General features: G+C 43.9%; 1 pseudogene; it reads left to right on the top strand.

Annotated features, from left to right (window-relative positions):
* Positions 1-14,366: 14,366 nt before the first annotated feature.
* Positions 14,367-14,486, top strand: LOC118611629 (annotated as a pseudogene).
* The last annotated feature ends 653 nt before the right edge of the window (positions 14,487-15,139 follow it).

The raw sequence follows: 15,139 nt of genomic DNA, 5'->3' as shown, positions 1-15,139 counted from the left end.
AAATAAAATCTCTAGCATTTCTAAAATTTCCATTTGTCCTACTCTGCTCCCCAAAGTCAGGTTTCAATAATAGCAGTAAATTAAAAAAATAAATTGTTCTTTATTTTAGTTCCAGATTTTTTAAAAAATGTTTTTTTAAAGTTTCATTTAAGAAGTATCTTCTGAGTAGCTGCATTAAACTCTGGAAGTGCTTCTTTTTCTTATCTTATTTCACGGGCTAGGATTTCTAGTATAGTATTAGTCAGTGATGCCATTAGTGGGAATTCTTGCCTTTTTTTCCTGAATTTGTTGGGGTTTGTTACAAAGTTTAATGTTAAGAATGATGTTATCTTTGATTTTTTTTGTTTTTGACCCATTTTAATTATTAAATTACTTTTAGAATAAATTTCACATTTCACCTGTTTTCGAATGTATTGATGTAGTTTATAGTATTAACTTATAAGCTATCTATAGTTATCCATAAGTTGTAACTTCTATAACTTCTTTAAGTATAATTTACAACTTATCTATAGTTATGGTTCTTTTCTCTTGGTAATTATAGCAATTTGAGGCTTCTCTGTTTTTTCTTGATCAGTCTTGCTAGGGATTTATAAATAGTAGTCACCTTTTCAAGGAAATAGGTTTCGGTTCTGTCATTCACGTCTATTTCTTTTTAAGTATGAATTTTTGTTCTCACACTTATTCCCTTACTACTACCTTATTTTGACTTGTTCTCTTGCCCTTTTTCGTGTCTGTCTTGGTTGAATAGTTCCTTAATTTACTTTCAGTCTTTTAAAATGCTCATTAAGGCTGCAAAATTTCTTCCAAACACTCATTTAGCTCTAACCTACAAGTTTGTTATTTACTGTCATTTAGGTCTAAATATTTTAGAATGTCTCGTAACTGAGGCATGTTTTTTTTTTGTTTGTTTGTTTTTTGTTTTTTTTTTTTAGTCCCCATTGTCTGGCGGTATTCTAGGACTTTTACTGTGAATTTTAAATTTCATGGCATCATGATTAAATAATGTCTTTATTATATCAAACTTGGAGCTGTGTTAAGGCTTCCTGCGTAGCCCGTTTAAGTTAGAAGCATCTGTCTTGCATGTCACATGCTCCTTGGTGTGCCGGGGTGGTGTGCAGTGGAACTCAGGGGCTGGTAGGTTCAGAGATGCCTGAGGTATCAGCTCATCAAGGAACGGAGCCTGTGTACGTTTTTCAATAGTCTTTAGCTTTCTCATTTGTCAACCCATCAAACTTTATGATGCAGATTTTCATGGTAGACCGTCTTGCATTTTTATATTCTGTACCTTGGCATCAGGTATGTATTTTACTTAAGGACAATTTACAAATCAAAACAGAAACTTGCAATAAACCACCTTTACAGTTGTGGTTAGAAGAAGCGTTGGGTTCCCTTAGGGTTGATTGATAAAACATGGCATTTATCCTATTCCAATGATGATGTTTCACAAACTTTATGAGAGAGGGAAACAGCTGGCAAAGTGGGTTCATTGAAAGGTGAAGGTAATATAGCCATAAAAAAAAACCAAGACGATAACGATTTTAAAAGTGACAATAGTTGTAACAACACCATTAACCTTTTGCTTCAAATTATCGAGTGCGTGGTCTTTTTTAGAGGTCTCATCAAAGGTTTTAGTAACTGTAATGTGTGAAGAAGAAGAAGCAATATGGAATTTGCTATCATCCTTTTCTCTAATCCATTAAGAAATCAAGGCCATTGCTGGGGTTGGACTGATTCTGAAGGTTTATATAATTTGCTTTGTAGTGGAGAGAATTTTAAAAACCACAGACCTTCATAATACATATCCATGCAGTAAACCCGGATTCAAAAAACTGGTTGTAAGAACAGGTACCAGTGCTGAGAAGGGAAAGAATTTTTATGCAACTTGAACTTACTACAGCAGTTTCTAATCTAGCTTTATAAATCCATCGGAGAGTTTGCATGCCATTTGCCGATAGTTCACATTTAGTGGACATTGCAATCGATCTCCCTTTGGATTGTTTGCGTAGCTGATGGAAGGTACGTGTGTGCAGGAGACGAGATTAATTGCAGAGTGAGTGGGGTCAATGCAAACCAGGAAACTTAGACATTAGTGGGGCCAATGCAGGCAAAAACCGTGATGACAATTCCTGTCGAGGAAAAGGAGAATTAGCGGGACTGGTGGCTCTTAAACTGGAAACCAGGGCCACCTCGATGATGGTGGGTTTTCGTGAACCCCTTGAAATCAGATGCCCAATTCTCTAAGAAGACGCCTGTAGCAATTGTTTTTGGAGCACTTTCTGGAGTGTTCAGCAACTTCTTGAAGGTATGTGGGTTTGGGTTTGTGACACACCTCCCATAGTGGTTAAGGACAACTGATCTAGATTTTTCTTTCCATATTTACCTTGTTCTCTGGTCACTGGTCAAGCTACTGCTTATTTCTGTAGCTAGAGATTTGAGAATTAATGCTTTTCCACACTATCCTGGCCAACCCCTACCTCCCCCAATAGCTATTAAAAGCCTTCTTTGGCCACCTTCTCAGAGACTTGAATTTATAGGAAGTTGGCTTTTCAAACAAAACTTTGGGACTCAGGGTCCACCAAGTAAGAGAGCACTTGTAAGTTCAAGAAGATGGCAAGAAGATGGGATATTGAGGCAATCTGGTCCGTTTTGGAAAATCTATGGCAAGGCTGCTATACAAACATGAATTACTCAAGGTCGTGTGTGCGAAACACGAACCAAATCTACTTGGCCAATTGTTAAGACCTTTGATCATTTTTTGTTTGTTTGTTTAGAAATTGAATGCAAATACTGCATTTCAAATCCTATTTGTGTTTATGAGACTACTGTATAACTCTTACGTTTTCTCTGTCTGTCTCTGTCTGTCTGTCTCTCTTTTTCTCTTTCTCTCTCATTCCATTTTTGTGACCTGAAGTCACAGCAGACATTTTCACCTTTAGAATATTATCTTCCTTCTCATTCTGGGCTTCCTCAGGTACCCGGGGACCCACACAGGGCATCTCCTTAGAAACATGCTCATCCTCATATCGGGGACACAATTTAAGGGCTTTCACAAACCCTTCAAAAAGCATGGGCCCTAGAAGAAGTGCTCTCGAGTTGAGGCTCTTACCAGGTCTCACTGTCTCTGACTTGGTGACAACTTCCACAGCGCTCTTTCTCAAAGGCTACCATGATGACTTTGCGTCACTGCTGGAAAACCTTCTGGTGGCTTCCCAGTGCTCACAGGTTAAGTTCCACCGAGCCCCGCGGGGTCCAGGTGTGCCTGCAGGCTTTTTGTGGTTGTCTGCTTATCTGCCTCCCTTGCCGCCCCCCACCTCATCGTGCAGGCCCCAGTCACCTGCACACACCTGCTCAGCTTTTTCCGGGCCTGCCATGCTGTTCTGGGGCCCAATTCTGTTTAGTGCCTCTTGAGTGTGTTTGTGGTCACCCGCCTCCCCTGAGGGATCCGTCCATCTCTTCTTGTGTGAAGCAGCTCTGACATCCTCCTGGCTGACTCACACCTAGTTTGGTGGCCCGTGGCTCCCTGGGACCTCCATGCATCCTTGTATGGGCCAGTGCTATGGTTCTGAGCACACTGCGCTTCACTTGTCTACGCGTTTGAAAGCTTACCATAGTCAGAAGCTGATTTTTTATTCACGTCTCAAGCCCAGTTCCTAGTAGGCTTCCTCCTAGTCAGCTTTTTGTTTGAATTGTAGGTTTGTTGAATGAATGTGTCCTTTGGGCTCTTTCAGTTACCATGGGAAATTTATTAGCAGAAAAGACTCGAAAATTGAAGACAGATTCATCAGTAGATAATATATAATCATTTTGCCTTCTTCCTGTGTTTTCGTAGCACGTTGCACCAAGATATTTTAAAGATCCAAGAAAATCTGTTAAGAACAATTCCTTTCTTTTCTCTGTATCTTCTCTTTCTTTCCTTTCCTTTTCTTTCCTTTCCCCTCTCCTCTGCTTCCCTCACTCCCCTTTCCTCCTTTCTTTTGGAACAATATTATTCATTATCGTGCAGATGAGTTAAAGAAGCTCCTTGTTGCCAAATGGACACAATTCAAATTCTGTGTTTGCCATTTATATTACGTGACCTTATGGAAGCCTGTTATTCTACTTTAAACTTAACATCTTCATCACCAAATTAGGGATTATAAAAATAAGTTTTTTTTTTTTTTTTTTTTTTTTTAAATCTCTTAGGAAAGCTGTTGGGATGGAAATAGTCCCTGTACACATATGTCATTTGGGGTAATATGCCATCTTTTCTTAATGGTAGGATTTTGCCCGGGTACATGGTTCCTTAGAAGAGAAATGCAATATTCCGGCCCGTTCCTTGAGGCTGGATGTGGCTGTCGAGGGTATGTTTTCCCAACCGAGGTGGCCATGGCCGCATGTGTGGCAGTCTCTGGGAAGGGGTGGGGCACTTGATGCCAGCTCCTCGCTCCTCTGTCTCTTGGTCTCTTCCCGCATTTTGCTGCTGGGACTGTGGACTTGCCATGACAAGGGACAATGGAGCGGTGAGCCGGAGCAGCTCCTGTCCTTGAGGACATCATGGAGCAGGACCTCTGGACCAGCCGCAGACCAAATGTGTTGTTTAAGACACTGTCGACTAGTCGATGACCCATCTGGGCAACACACCTTCCCTGCAGTAAGAGGGCCAGGGGCAAGACTTCTGTATACCTCTCCAGGTTGGAAAAACATGCAATGTTGATGTCTGCCTGGGTGGCAGCCATTAGTGGCAGCAGAAATGTGACAACGTGGTAGATAGAGCTGCGGGGAGAGACATTGGGATGAGGAATTTTGGTCTGCCCCCCACCACACACACAGAGTTGTCTGAAATCGTCCTAAGTACTACATAAAACCTCGATTTTCCGTTTGTCTGAGGGGAAGGGGTAAGAAATCCGGGTTGAAAAGGAAGGGGCAAAGTACGAGGGTGCGAGGCCGGACTTTTCAAGTCCAAGACACCCCGCCATCGAACTGGGGGCTCACCTGTGAGCGGGCAGAGACCCGAGCCCAGGAGTTCGTGACAAGGGACAGTAGACAAGTGATGTGTCTGCATTATGACATTTCCGGATTCGTACACGTCGTCAGCGCACCTCGTACATTTTCAACGAGAAATAGTTTTGTTATTTACTGCTCGCTTCAAATTTCTATCGTGAAGACTCGCTTCCATGCTTGTCTTTCTGCACATTCTGTTTACGTTTGAACGTCTCTATTTGTACCGACTACAGTAAAATAAAAGTATATAATAAAGTCATTCGACATCAAGAACAGGTTTTTATCTGTTCTGTCAGAACATCCTTTACGTAGCTGTGTTCTCCTAATGCACGGTAGTTAAATAAACTCCAGGATTCTCAGTCTGCGGCAGCCCATTAAATCATCTTAAATACTCTGTCATAATGACAGCTTGATGCAGCCAGATGTGATATTTGGGGATTTAAAAGAAATACTTGTCTAAAGACACGGCTCCCTGCTTTCATGTTCCTGTGCCCATTTGCACAGCTGTTCAAATCCCACGGCTTCGATCCCTGCACGTTTCTGTCACACACATTCCGTGTCACGCCCCGCCTCAGTGAAGGGCCGACGAATGGTCTCGGGGCATCGCGAGATCTGTTCACTTTTATGAGATCCGCTCGGGCCACGGTTTAGTTCTCAAGGCGTGATTTTTCTCAGTCTGGGAATATGCAAATTAAATTAGCCTGGCCCCATGTTGACATGAGACCCTTATTGTCAGGCCTGGCCAGATGCCCCATGGTCCTGGAGTCACGATACGTCAGCAGGGCACAAAAGGACAGTAGTCATCGGACCCAGGTGAGCTAGGAAGTGGGTGGCCTGTGTGGCTTCCGGCTGAAATGTACTAACCCACATTCGAGTTAAGAATTCCCTCCCGATAGATTTTATTTATTTTTTTAAACACCATCAGAATCGAACTCTACCTCCTCCCATTTCTGCCTTGCATTGTCATTAATTACTTAGCAAAGGTGTAAGCTGTATAGTATCTGGAGTTTCCACGTCACGTGGCATTGAAAGTGAACTTTTGAACTTCTGATTTTTATCAGTTCAGGATAAAAGTTGGCACGATTCACAGTCGCGTCTGTGACGAAGCATCAGAGAGAGAGAACTCATCTGACTGACAACCATGCGAGACACACATTGCGCAGAGAGAGATAATGCCACCATTGAGCTAGCATCCTGGAAATTGGGCCATAACAGGGACCGCGAGCGGGCCCTAATGAACCCAGATTCCTGTCGGTGGTGAAATTATATGCCGGATAATGTCCTCGGAAATGTCGCCATGATCAGTCTGGAAGGAAGCCCATTGCTGATACAACAAATCAATTGATAAGAAGTGTCTTTATTGCACTCAATAAAAACACAGCGCAAACCCAGAAAAACATACACGGCTCGTAAAACAAATTGCTCACCTAAAATGAATTACGCTCCAAATTTTTTTTTCTTTTCTTTTTTTTAAGTAAATTACAGCACAGGATATTCAGGGATGTTTACATCCACTAAAGAGTAAGATTATAAACGGCACTAAAAGTGAATGTTTCCATGCTTCTTTCTAGTTTAGTTTTTTTGTTTTTTGTTTTTTTTTGTTTTTTTTTTTTCAATCTCTGGGATTACCAAGAGCGAAACGTAAAAGGAAAAAAAAATCGTAGAAATTGCCTGTTTTGTGAAATATAGGAAAAAATATACCATCTGTGATTTAGCCCAGTTCTCAATAGTCCATCTGTGGTGTAAACGCAGCTCTTCACAAAGACCGAATCCATTGTTGTTCGATATGATTTTTTTGAAAGTTTTCCTAAGAAGTCTACTTTTATAAGACTCTTATTCTTGGCATGGAGTTTCTTTCGAGAGATATCGTAGCTGTGGCCTTTACGACTGTGTTCAAAATTGCTGTTGCGTGTGAAGGCTTAAAATTCTGAAAAGCAAATAAACCAGAGGCTCCCGCCATCATCCCGTCTCCGGCTGACTTCCCTGTTGAGAGAATGACTTTCGCACGCTGTGCGGTGAGGTTTTGTTTCTTCGTTCACTGATTAAGCGAATGTTTATGATGGAGAATCTTGCCGGAGGGATTTCCGTGTATAATGGAGTCCAACAATATTGAGTGGCATTAGTATGTGCCACAGTCAATGCAGGTCGATCCCGTATTGATTAGAAGACACGATGGCGCATCCTGCAGTGACCACTGGTCTTTGCTCTAGATGATGCTCCATCCGCTCACTTCCCTCGGATGAAGCCATTTGGTGACAGGCAGCCACATGTGGGCAGCTCCACGGGTCACCGTCGAAGAAGGCAAAAGCAGGGGTTCTCAAACTCGGCATTCAGGATCCCTTCCACGTGGTCACTCTTTGCTGTGGGGACTGCCCTGTGGATGGCAGGCTACTGAGCTGGATCCTGGGCCACTACCCACTAGATGCCATGAGCACCCCATTCCCCGGAAATTGCCAAATATCCCGCAGGGGGAGAGTCACTTTGGGGTGAGAACCACTCACATAAAAAGGAATCCTTAAATTTTCATTTTCTCAATGATTGGAAATGATTGAGTTTTCCTTTTCTTTCCTTTTGCAGGGTAATAGCCAATGGTTTGTACCCCATTTTCTTGCTGTAAACGAATATGCCTTGGAGGCTGCTATGGGACATAGAAAGGAAGTGGTTTAGGAGAAGCTAAGGATGCAGGGGCCGTGCAGTGATGTGCGAGGGTCCAGCAGGGGCCACCATTGCCCCTCTCCAGCCACCAAGGACCATTCCAAATCTAACCACGTGGTCTCAGGCCACCTTTCCTTTCTTCCCACCTGGTCCTCAGTGTGGGTGGGGTCTGGCTCTCCTTGGCCTGGAAAAATTCTCTTTACTCTTCAGAGTCTGGCTCCAATATCTTATCCATTTTTTTTTTCCTTCTGTGCACGTTTTTCACTGGTGATGCAGTTTCCCTTTTTGCTCCTGTGTTGGACTCTTGCTTATTTCATTTAGTACGTTTCATCTTCTGCTCGATATTCTAGTTAATTGGTTAGACACCTGCCTCCCTCAAGGTGTTATACATGCTTTATGGCTAGGCTGTCATATTTACAGCCTGTGTCCTTGGGTCCAGGGGTTGCGTTTAGCTGTGAGCAGCAGGAATCTGGTTTACAGTAATTTAAATAGGGAGTTGGATTTTCTCATGTCACGAGAAGTCTCGAAGTAGGAGGCTAAAAAGCATGGGTTCAGCAGCTCAGCGCCAACCAGGTTACTCTCCAAGATTCTCTCTGCCTGGCCTTCTTGGTCGTGAGGTTGCACCTGATCAGTCCGCCTGTGTCTCCGCATTCTAGACAGGCAGGAGCCAGATTCCAAAGAGAAGCCTTTCCTTGCATCTTGTAGGACAGAACCGAGTCACGAGGAGATTCCTAACCATACGCAGAGGTAGAAAACGGCCAAAGAAAGAAGGTAAAGATTGATTTCGAACTAGTTCCGTCATCCAGCGGCTTAACAGCATGCTCAGGAGAGGGGATGCGGGCGAGACTGGGGCCAACCGGGGCATCACGTGGCCTTTGACGCAGGAGGGACAGACGCCGGTGCTTTACAAACGTCCTCGAGTGTGACAGGAAACTACAAATTGGGCCTTAGCATCGCCATCACTTTCAAATAAGAGCTTAATAAGCATGTTTGCATCCTCATCACGTTTCGCTCTGAGTCTTCATGGCGCGGGGTGAGGGGAACACCCTTGAAACCAGCGCTGTAGGAGAAGGCACAGAAGCCAGAGGAGGAAGCGTGGGGAAGGCAGAGAGAGACTCGAAACCCTGGAGCCACAGCATCTAGATGAAGCGGTCGCACGTAGGAACGCGATTTTAAGATTAACCCGCCGCTGCGATGCGACACTTAGGATTTCTTTTTCGGACCGCCGGAAACCACACATTTCATCGCTATTCAACGTTTTGCTCTATCGTTTCCTTTCCGTCTTCACACTCCCCCCGAATCGCCTGATATAAAGGCCAGAAACTAGTGTTGTAGGCTGTGCGCTTGCATTTTTTTTTTCTTCCCCGAATATGCATGTTGAGATCTTTTACCCTGAAACCACAGGGTTAAGCAGAATGTGTTCATTTTATTTTCTTTTTCGGTGGCTGCGACAATTTGAACAAGAATGGCCAAATGGCTTTCTTTTCTCTTCTCCAACTCCCCCCCACCCCCCTTAATAAAACACAGTCTATTCAGAAGAAGACCGCTTTGCATTTTCATTAAATGAAATAACACTTTCTGCTCGGGTATCTCTGCCTCATGTCTCTTGGCTTCATGACACGAGACCTCCCTGAAGGAACATTGTCCCCATCGAGGGGTTCGGGTAGGCACCTGTTTTCCTTTCCCCAGAGACTTTTGCTGCTCCGCGTATGATAAATGACATGGGACTTGTCATGGCCTCTGTGCACACTCAGAGAGAGAGACGAATGGGAGAAGGAAAAGGAGTATTCCCTTTCACTTATCTAAAATAATCAACTCGGATTCAATTGATCTGTGGGTCTTTTCTTGTGAAACAGTAGAAACCTGTTAGATAAGGGACAAGGTATTAAACTCTGGGGGATTTTTGCAGAGATTTGCCATTGGTTGGTAAGAATGGTATATTAGCATAAGAGTGATCACATCTGGCTGTTTCTTGATCTATGAAGTCCAATCACCTGCTATTGGCATCTGCTCCAAGAAGCACAATTAGTCATGATATTTCCATTAAATACAGCTTGTCCCTAACCATCCCAGTGGACAATTAATCCTGCAACACCTATGCATTGGGCTAATCTGCAAATTTATGTTTGTACTTTCTAAAACCTCTGGATGGAAATGATTATTGTTTTGTTAGTGTGAGCTATTATATTTTTCTTTATTATTCACTATTTTTGGTGTCTTGATGGTCGTCGCTTGCTTTAAGAGGTGACTTTACTGTTGTAGTCTTGGGTTTGGAAAAAACCATAATGTTTCTTTTATTCATACTGGTTTAGGAATTATTTTCTCTTATAAAAGCAATACAACATCCTAAAGAATACAGACTAGGGAAAAAGTACACAGAACTTCTCATGAGCACAGACAGGTATGCAGAAGGCCATGAGTCATACTGTTGATGGCGAGAGAGAAGGTTTGAGAATAATCTAAAAACCCATTAAGAAGAAAAGAGTTACATGAATTAGCTATTAACAAATCAGGTAGGTATCTGCGTACTGATAAAGTTCTTTTTCCAAGACCTATTTTTAATAGAAAAAAGAACCCCACTGCAGAACAACATACGAAGTCTGATAACATTTATATCTTTAAAAATAACAAACAATTACACATTTCTATAATCACGCGTGCATTTAAATTCTGGAAAGCTGCCCACCGTCTTGGAGAAGCTGGGGAATGGGGTGGGGTTACCACAACAATATATTCATTTTCAACTAGTACATTTAAAGATGAATATAAAATAATTATTTAAAATGAGGGGTTGGGGGAAAGACCCAGAACACCTTACGCTGACAAAGTACTGTCATAATTTTTGTGATTTTCCTTCTAATCAATATTCATTATAGGAATGTAACTCTATTCCCGAATAGCACAGTCATTTTCTATTTCTTATTGCTTTTTCGCTTTTATTGTTTTATTTATGTTTTCTCCCTCTGCTGGGGCCAACTTTGTACCTTTAATTTTTCTAGGCAGTATTGCATGTCCTTCTCATCTGTTCAGTTTTCTTTCATTTCTGCTCTTACCTTAGCTATTGTCTATTATTTTTTTTTCCTACAGATTTCATTGTTGGTTTTCTTAATTTATCGAATTGGATGTTTAAGTAATTCATTTTTCCTTGTTTAATTATGTAGGTTTTTGATGCCATGAATCTAGAAAAACACATTTCTCCCCTCCGATAGTCTGCATTTAAAAACACTAGGAGTAATTTAAGAGCTAGTTTAAAGCTTTCTAGATGGTTGACTTTTTCCTTCTAACTTACACTTCTTGCTCTGTATTTCTCTTGTTTCTGCCTTGCACTTATGTTATCGAGATTTCTAATATTTGCCTGTTCTATCCACATTCCCCAGAGTAATTTAATTTTAATTGTGTATTTAAATAAATTTAACACTCACACATAGTGCTTTGTACCCAGCGTTTAAAACGAAACATGATGATTTTGTTCTTTGTCATGTTTGGGAAAAGCAAGCGTAGTATTTATTTCACATATATCACAGTTTACGTGGCCATTCCTTCGTCGTTGGATGTTCCAATTGCCTCAGTTTTCCTCTCCTGCGTGTCATAGTGCAATCACTCTTTTTAAGGATGTATCCCTCACCTCATACTTTGTACTATTTCTGCAACGGGAGAACCCACTAAGTGGGATTCTGACTGTCGGTGGTTTTGAAGCCTTCAGTAATTTATACCTCTGAGCCGTGAGAGTCCCTGGCTCTTGCAGGCGTCGTGTTACACTGCCCTCTTGTGGCAGCCACTTTAATTGCAGTCTCATTTTGATGGGTCTCTGCTTCTCTACCTGGTCAACCTTAGTATTCACTAAGAGACAGCCCTCCTTGGAGTGGGTGGGTTTTCCCAGGACCTTCTTTCTTGATATTCAGCATATTTCATGCACCGAACCTAGAGCCTTTCCCTAAATCGTCCCTGAGTGTTGAGACTGGCAGCTTTGCTTTAAGAGAACTCTAGGATTTACACTCTAAGACAGAATGGGACCATTTCTCTACAAACAATATAGAAAGTATAAATTGTCCTGCGCTCATCTGTGTAAAAACCTAACTACCCCATTTTACTTTCACACAAAACTTTGAAAAATTTCTCTTCAAGGGATTACCCAGTGGGTATTGACTGCATATATAACACGTTGCCTTTTTGCCTGAAAAAAGGCTTTTTCTACCTATTTCCAGTAGTGATGGGCAGCTGCGCTGGGCTTGGATAACAATCTGTTGCTATGAAATAAGATTTTTCTCACCCTGGTGTCGGGCACAATGTGATGCAGATCAAGCTGGCGCGAAATGCATTTTGCTATAGGAAATTACGCCCCGATTCAAAGAAAGAAGGAGCCAGACAGACCGCGGCAGGTCACCCCACTCCTGCATGTCCGGTGCTGATTTCTGCTATTTCTAAAATGTCCCTCAGGAGACATTGACTTGGGCCCTTGGTAGTGGCAAGGGGGAAAGACTGGCATTTGAGTCTGTATGCAAATACGTCAATGAACTTGAACCGTCAAGTGACGTCAGTGAACTGGAACCATTGAGTGAAGGCAAGCTTTCAAATCATTCTGACTCCTTTTTAGGATTTTCCTCAGCATGTTTTTCCCTCTAATGTGAAGAATATGGCCTGTTTCTGGCCTCTATCCCTCCCGTCCACCTTTCTATTGTTTGGAATAATGTAGCTAAAAACTTTATTAGTTTAAAAAAAAATGCTTAGGCTTCCAGCTAATGAAATACACATCGTAAACTTTAATTTCATTCATTAGAACCTTAACTGTCAAGCAGCTGAAATGATTCTTATTGTTTATTCTAACTGTTACTGAGAAAGAGGCCCGGAATTATATGTAATTTATCAGCCACATAAAAATAATAAGGGACAAATAGTTATTTTCCCCGAAGTTATTTTCAAGGTATAGACAGGGGCACAGACTTCACCAATCGAAGCATACAGCTCCACAAATATGCACATAAATACACACACCCTTGTGTAGCCACACTCAAATCAAGAACTAGAACATTGCCGTGATTCTAGAAAGTTCCATTATGCTCCCCGCTCCCCCCCCCCCCAGGCATCAGCACTCCCAGAGGGAACCTTTGATGTGCCTTCTAGAAATGAAATTCTAGAGTAGTTAGCGTTTGGCGTCTGATTCCTTTCCCTTAACAGAAAGCCATGCCATTGCATGAATCAGCTCATCATCCCCTTTATCGCGAAGAGCGATCCCATCTTATGAGCACGCCACAGTGTTTTCATCCGTCCTCTCGTCGGTAGACATTTGGATTATTTCCAGCTTTGGGCTATGATGAACGAAGCTGCTTTGAGTATTCTGATTTCATCTACGTTTCATGAGCTCCATGCTCCTCCCCAGAGTGGGATTCCTGGCTCACAGGGTGGGCTGTTTAATTTCATTAGAAAGCATCTTATGAAATTCTAGGTGATTCTTTAAAAAAAATATATATATATATATATATGTACACACACGCACATACATACACACACACACACACACACACACACACACCCATATATATCGCTTTTTGAATGTTAATTGTTCAACTCACACTTTACCCATAGGCAAGAATCACAGAATTTGGAATAATTTCACATCCTTTGTTTTCCTCGTGACCAGTTCTTCAAATCTCATTTAAACGAAGGAAAATACTGATCAGTGCATCTGGTGTTCAAGTGTTGCCTGCGCGTTTCTGTTTTGAAGTGTGAAAGGTGGTGTTTTCCCCCACGAGCAGGCTCGGGAAAGGCAGGAATGGCCTCGGGCTGCCCGGCCGCGCGGCGCCACCTAGCGTCGGCCGCGCTCGGTGCAGGGCTCGCGCCGCGCCCCGTTTGCTTTGGGTTTATGAAATTACCAGCGACCTGGGGGCATTTTTGGCCCCCAACCGGAGACCTCTTCTCAGCATCCTTGGCTTTAATCGTGCACCGTTCCGGATCCCGCTGGAAAGGGTCCCTGAGTGAGCATCTCGCGTCCTGGTCCCCAGTTCCTTGCTGTACCAAGAGGCCCCAATGGTTAATCGGAACAGGACTGGCACCATGGACAGCGGCAGGGGGGCGGCGCGAAGCTCAGTCCTTCCCCGGTGTCTCCCAGGTTCCCCCGCGAGCACCCCTAGGACTCTCGAGCCAGAAAAGACACTCACCCAGAACGGCTTCTCTTGGACTGGGCGTGCCAGGTGGTGGGGCGTTTCACATTTAAGGTTCCAACAAGCCTGCGCAGCGGGCGTTCATCATCCCACTTTGCAAATGGGAAAAGCTAGATTCAGAGAGATTAAGCATTTTCCCCAAGGTCACACAGCCCTCGTGGAAAGAACCAGACCGCAGACTCACTCCTGGCTGCTTCCCTCAGTCCAGTGGCCTCCCGCACCCACACCGCACCTTCTGCCTCTCCTCCTCGGCGCATCTTGTGTTGGCTCTCCCAGGACTTCGCAAATGGCCACACGTCCTGCCGCAGCTGCCACATGTCACATGGTCAGAAGGGACTCCAGTTGGCCCTTATAAATGGCGGCCTGGTCCCCTGTCCGGCTGTCCTGAGTCTCCTTGAAGGGACCCAGCTGTGGGCATGCAGAGATGTCTTTCCTCCAGTCTCCCCTGGGACTCGGGGCTCTCTGCTTGTGGGAAAAAAAGGAAACCACGGGGGGTATGACGATTGGAGGAGGGTGTTGGTTGGGGGTTAGAGGGAGGGCAGAAAGATATGCACGGACAAAAATGAAATTTGGGTCTACGGCCACGCCACCCTGAACAAGCCTGATCCTGTCTGATCTCGGAAGCTAAGCAGGGTCGGGCCTGGTTTGTACTTGGATGGGAGACCACCCAGGAAGACCAGGTGCCTGTAGGCATAAAAAATAAGGGATTGTAAGCTGATAAGGTCCTCGCAACCTGTGAGGTCATCCAAGGGTTGCCTCACCTAAAAAAACATGAAAAAAAGAGTGAAATTTGAGGGGTACAATCAGTCACCTGTCCAAGGGGCCTTGAGAGCCCACAGGTGAGTCCCTGACCAGTCAGTGTACAGGTGCTCATTTATGGGTTTTGTTATGTCCCCTTAACTTCATATGTTGAAGTCCCAACCCCCAGCCCCTCAGATTGTGACCCCTGAATGAGATAGGGTCTTTATAGAGGCAACCAGACTAAAGGGAGGCCAGCAGGCTGGGTCTGAATCCAGCACGACAGTGTCGTTGTAAAAAGAGGAGCATGCACCCAGGGAGGATGCCACGTGCCGATGGTGACAGAGAGCGCCGTGATGCTTCGGGAAGCCAAGCACGCGGAAGATGGCCGGCCAGCCACCAGCAGCTAAGAGAGACGCCTGGGACGGATCGGGCCCCATGGCCCCAGGAGGAACCATGCCTGCCCACACCCCGATCCCCGACTTCCAGCCTCCAGAAGCACGCGACGCTAAATTTCTGTCACTTACACCCCCCGGTGTGTGGTACTCTGTGACAACAGACCTAGTGTGCGCCGCTGGGCTTGTGGAGTTGATGAAGACAGGGGCCGA

This window comes from Rousettus aegyptiacus, unplaced genomic scaffold (genome assembly GCF_014176215.1).
Source record: "Rousettus aegyptiacus isolate mRouAeg1 unplaced genomic scaffold, mRouAeg1.p scaffold_m13_p_14, whole genome shotgun sequence".
Taxonomy (NCBI): Eukaryota; Metazoa; Chordata; class Mammalia; order Chiroptera; family Pteropodidae; genus Rousettus; species Rousettus aegyptiacus.
This window is presented reverse-complemented; position numbering and strand designations above follow the sequence as displayed.